Raw genomic sequence first — 6000 nt, 5'->3', positions numbered from 1 at the left:
GGGTGCTCCAGAAGGGACCAGCACACATTGAGGTGCAGGCCCACCCTTGGCTGTGGAGTGGAGTGGAGTGGAGGGGCCTGAAGAGCTTGTGAAATGCAGATCCCTGGGCCCAGCCCCTGGATTCCCTAGAGAGTCTGGCTCAGTCGGGGGAGTCTACACTTTCCGTAGATGGGTTCCCTGACCCCCCACCCCAGAGTTCTGACACCGGTGGTCCCTGGGGCACTCTGGAGGGGGCACTGCAGGCCTGGGGGACTGAGGACAGCGCAGTGTGCAGGGGTGAGGGTGGGGTGGGAGGTGTGGAGTGAGCCCTGGGAGAGTGGCAGGGGTGGACCCTCTTGGACCACCCCATCCCTAAGGGCGGCTCCCCCTCCCCTCCTCTCCCCTCCCCTCCCCTTCCCTTCTCCTCCCGCGCTCCTGTGCTGCCCCCCACACTGCACATTTGCCTTTGTGTATTTCCTTCTGCAGGAGTGAGGGCTACGTGAGGGCAGGTGTGTGTCTGTCTCGGGCGCTGACGTAACCCCACGTCTAGAACGGGGCCCGAAAGGCCTGCGGTGACCGCGAGGGCTTTTGCTGTTGTGTGTGTCTTTACCGATTGTTACTGGGGAAGAGATGCGTGCACTCGGAGGCTGGCAGGAGAGTCAGGAGAAGGGCACGGCGAGATTGCACAGGTGGAGACAGCGAGATGCCGGAGGAGGCTGGGGGAAAGGACGCGCCCCTGACCTGCTGGGCGGCTCCCTTTAAGCCCGCAGGGAGAGAGCTGGTGTGGAGACGTGGTGTATGAGGTGCACGTCGCCGGCGTCCGTTTGCTCCGTGAACTGGCAGGAGGACACCCCTGGGGTGTGGGAGACAGGGGTGGTGGGCGGAGGCTTGTAGGGCAGGGTGGGCCTGGCATCGTTCCTGAGCAGGGGTTTTGGGAACAGGTGGAAGCACTCTGGTCATGAACGTCTTTTGTTCAGAATCCCCCAGGACCCTCCTGCCCAGGACGGAGAACTCAAGAGACATTAAAGACCAGCCTCCTGTCCCAGTGTCCCCAGCAGGGCCATGTGCTGCTGCCTGTCACTTTATTATAGCCGGACCACAAGTCCTGAGGTGCCTCCTCCAGGAAGCCTGCCCAGATCCAGTGCCTATCAACTGGGCTCCCACAGCACCTGGCCTGGCTCTTCCTTGCTTGACTGTCTCCTGCCGCCTCTCACCAGTAAGGCCCATGCTCTTACCTGCCTCCCTGTGGGGCCGCCAGAGGCAGGCTGGGGTCTGAGTGGTCTCAGGAGCTGTCGCAGGCCACCAGTGATGGCCACACTCTGCCTGGCCTGGGCGGTTAGGCGCTGGCTTCTCACGCTGCCCAGGCGCCCTCTGCTGGTCCAGCTGGGCACTGCCACTGCTCCCGGGAGGCCTTGTTCCCTGGGCCAATCCCTTCCCTTCCTCCTAATTCCTTCCTCCCTCCCTTCCTGAAACCTGTCACTGCGCCTGCCCGCAAAGTCCTGGTCCTTTGCCAGCCCTTGAATGCCCCTTGGAATGTTCTTTCCCTTTCTTGCTCTGCCTAGAGTCTCCTTTCCCCCCAAGGCCTCTCCCACAGCCCTTTACCTGGGGCCCGAGGTGGCGTCGGGGGCAGAGATGGGTTTTCTACCACTGAGTACAATAAATAGCGGGATAAGGGCACAGATGGAGCGGGTGAGCTGAGAGTGGGTGTAGGGCCACCTGATGACAGGCGCCCCAATGCTGACACTACTGGGAACAGAAGGACAGTGCTCTGGACGAGATGGAGAGGAACTAGAGCCCAGCAACCATACCCAGCAAGGACACATGCATGCTTTGTGGCTTCACTGAACGATCAACCTCAGGCCTCCAGGGGGCCCTTGAAGTTGTCCCAGAAACCCACACATTCTAGCCCCTCACTCCTCCCCTCTTATTTTAGTTTCTATTTTATTATTTTTAATTTTTTTAATGTTTTATTTATTTCTAGGAGAGAGAGAGAGAGACAGTGTGAGCAGGGGAGGGTCAGAGAGAGAGGGAGTGACAGACTCTGAAACAGCCTCCAGGCTCTGAGCTGGCAGTCAGCACAGAGCCCGACGCGGGGCTTGAACCCACGAACCGTGAGATCATGACCTAAGTGAAAGTCGGACGCTTAACCGATTAAGCCACCCAGGCACCCCTATTATTTTTTTAAAACATTTTTATTCAGTTTTGAGTGACAGAGAATGAGCAGGGGAGGGGCAGAGAGAGAGGGAGACAGAATCTGAAGCAGGCTCCAGGCGCTGAGCTGTCAGCATAGAGCCCGACACAGGGCTTGAGCCCATGAACTGTGAGATCATGACCTGAGCTGAAGTCAAACGCTCAAACGACTGAGCTCCCCAGGCACCCTGTTATTATCTATTTTATTTCACAGTTGAGGAGAGAGAAGCACGGAGGAGGCTGAGTGACTGCCCCGGAGCCCGTGCCCCTGAGCCCTGGGCGATGTGCCTTGCCCCAGGATGAGGACGTCATACATTCTTTCCGCTCACACCCCAAGCCTTCTCTCCCATCCTGCCTTCCAGCCGGTGCCCTGCTCCCTATTTCAGTGAGAGAACAGATCTGAGAGAGAACGTCCCCTGTGGCTCCACACTGACCCACCTACGGGCCCCTATGCCCCCTGGCCTGTGCACCTGTTAGGAGGACCGTGTCTGGGCCCCATCTTAGGGAGAAACCCTCTACCTGTGCACCAGACAACGTCCCTTCTCACTTAAGAAACGTCCCCCACCCCCGCATTCCAGCTTGACCCTCTGTATCGTGCCCGCCAGCCCATAGGCATGTTCTAGTAGCTTCTGTCTAGGAAAAAGCCCTTTCTTGGCCTCCTACTCCCTTAGGCCATAGGCCATTTTCCTGCTCCCTTTATAGGAGAATTCTTTAAAAGAGAATTCCTTTTAAGAGAATTCCTTAAAGGTACTGGTCGTCTCAACTAAGCTAGTCGGTGGCTTTGAACATCACTGATACGCTGACTTAGTGCCTCCCTGAACTCACAGGTCCCGTGGTTGACATGGCATCTCCATATTCTGGTGACAGCTTATTCTATGGAATAAAATACCATAAAGTCAAAAGCTAATCAACACGTGAGAGAAATAGGTGTGCAACATGAACAACAGACAGTGGGCTAATCTTGATAATAGACAGGAAAAATGGTTATAAATCACTAAACAAAAGACCAAGAGCCCCGTGGAGAAGACGGGCAACAGACAGGAAGATACGGCTCCGAAACAAACACACGCGGACAGTCCGCACACAGGACAGACGCAGATGTCTGACAGCCATGCTGGCCCGGGCGTGGCTGTGGGTGGCGGCTGCTAGCGGAATTCACAAGTCTTGCCGATTTCCTCCTTCTGGGCACTGGTGTGACCGCACGCTCCCAGCCCGGAACTTAGGTGTGACCACCCCACCTGCTCTGGAGAATGAAGCGTGGGCAGAAGGGTGTGGGTCACTGCTGGGCAGAAGCCGAGTGTGAGGCACCACTCTTCTTTCCTTCTGCCTCGGGGCCAGCTATGTTCTCTGTGACGGTGGTCCCTGGGTCCGGTTCTGGGCAGCGGGCGGAACGAAGCCCATGCTGGACACATCGTGTGAGACAGGAATAAGCCTTTGCCGTTTTAAGCCCCCGAGACTTAGGACTATGCACGACAGAGGCAGAACCTAGCCTACTCCCACTGATTCCCCAAGCGTTGTTGGTGAGATTGTGTCAATGTAAAATAGTCACATGCCTCTTATGTAGAAACTCCACAGCTAGGAATTTACTTTTTATTAAAAAATTTAATGTTTTATTTATTTTTGAGAGAAAGAGAGAACATGAGTGGGGGAGGGACAGAGAGAGAGGGAGACACAGAATCCAAAACAGGCTCCAGGCTCCGAGCTGTCAGCATAGAGCCTGATGTGGGGCTCGAACTCGTGAACTGTGAGATCATGACCTGAACGAAAGTCAGATGCTTAACTGACTGAGCCACCCAGGTGCCCCTAGAAATTTATAAAACAGAGATGAGGAAAGACATGACAGCTTTGTGTGTAATAGCAAAAGACAGAAAACAGCATACACATCCATCATGACAGTGTGGAATAATCTGGAACGGGGAAAACAATGACGAGGTACAGATGCACCTGTGAAGTCTTAACCCCAAGAGCTGGGCAGGAGCCCTCAGGAATTAAAGACGGCCCTTCCCACCCTACCAATATAAATAAAAAGTTAAAAATAAATCAGTTAAGGGGTGCCTGGGTGGCTCAGTTGGTTAACCATCCAACTTCAGCTCAGGTCATGATCTCACTGTGAGTTTAAGCCCCACCTCAGGCTCTGTGCTGACAGCTCGGAGCTTGGAGCCTGCTTTGGATTCTGTGTCTCCCTCTCTCTCTGCCCCTCCCCCACTCATGCTGTCTCTCTCTCATAAATAAACTTAAAAAAACAAGTTAAAAGTTAAATGCTGTACTTGTGCGTTCCTTGGTTAATCCATTTGACAAATCTGCTGGGAGGCTGCTAGCCTGGATTCTGGGGACAAGAGGTGGCTCTGCCGTGACCCGGAGGAGGGACACAGGAGCTGAGTGCTGAAGGCAGAGGCGTGGCTGGAGTGGCCGGCAAGGCCATGCAGAGAGAGGGCCCTGCACACACACAGCCTGGGGCCTGAGGCCCCACAGTTAACAGCTGTCTCCTCTTCCCTTTAAAAAGCCACGGGGAGCTTCTTAACAGGAGGCCCTGAGGAGTCTGCTCTTTTTTTTTTTTTTTAATGTTTTATTTGTTTCGGAGAGAGAGAGAGAGGCAGCGTGAGCAGGGGAGGGTCAGAGAGAGAGGGAGACACAGAATCAGAAGCAGGTTCCAAGCTCTGAGCTGTCCTGATGCGGGGCTCGAACCCATCAACTGTGAGATGATTATGACTTGAGCTGAAGTCGGACGTTCAACTGACTGAGCCACCCAGGCGCCCCAGGAGTCTGCTCTTAAAGTGCACGCAGGAGGTTTATAAAAGCACAAGACTCTGAGAGCGAGGTCTGGAAGATGCATGTCTGGAGGACAGGGACAGTCTCAGGTCCATTTGCTCGGAATGTGCTGAGCAAGGGCTGTGGCGTTCCCTGCACTGTGCCAGGCACTGGGGACGTAAACCCAACTAGCTTCTTTCCTGCAGTGTCCATTTCCGTGGGGATGAAGGGTGGTAAACAGAAACGTAAGGTAGAGTGCTTAAAATGTGCTATGGAGAAGACAGCAGGGGAGGGAATGGCGGGTAGGGGTGTTGTTTAGGAGAAGCCTCACTCAGAAGGTGGAGGACATGGTAGGGAACAGTGTTCCAGCGGCAGCGGGAACAGCCAGGGTGAAGACGCTCACATGGGAACATGTCTGGAGGGCAAGAGGAGCAGCCGGGAGGCCGGAGGGAACCGAGGGAGTCAGGGGGACCAGGTCAGGAGGGGTCTGAGGGCCCCAGTAAGGACTTTGGACTTGGCCTGAATGAGCTGGGGGCCCTCAGGGTTCTGAGCCCGGGGTTGGGGGTCTGCTCAGGGAACGGGGTGTCTGCCCCGGTTTGGCGCAGTTCCTTCTAGCCCCAGGGAAGGCTGTGGGGAACGGGGGGGCGGGAGCAGGGAGACCACCTGCAGACAAGCGGAACCCCCACTGTGACTGTCCAGCTTCGGGGTGTGGAGCACACCAGAATCTGAGGGAGGAGCACGGTTGTGCGGGGAGTGGGGAGGGGCGTGGTGGTTCATGGGCGGAAGGCGTTGCTGACTGGATGCGGGAAGGCGAAGGGTGCGTAGGGCTGGGGACACGAAGAGCTTGGCGTTGGCGTGGCGGACCCGTGCTCTGCAGGCCCGGTCCCTGGTGTTTGCTTTTGTCCCTGGGCCCCGGGCAGGTCGCCGTGGCCTGCGAGGAGGGCTGGGTGCTGACGGGCTGCAGCACCCTCCCGCACCCCAGGGGACCTACAAGGTGGACAGCACCCTTGTGGTGAGGAGCCAGGAGTCGGTGCAGGAGGCCGGGCTGGTGAGGAAGCCGGTACTTTGGCGGGGGGCAGGCGC

The sequence above is a fragment of the Hyaena hyaena genome, unplaced genomic scaffold, assembly GCF_003009895.1.
Source record: "Hyaena hyaena isolate Hyena2069 unplaced genomic scaffold, ASM300989v1 scaffold_5, whole genome shotgun sequence".
Classification (NCBI taxonomy): domain Eukaryota; kingdom Metazoa; phylum Chordata; class Mammalia; order Carnivora; family Hyaenidae; genus Hyaena; species Hyaena hyaena.
This window is presented reverse-complemented; position numbering follows the sequence as displayed.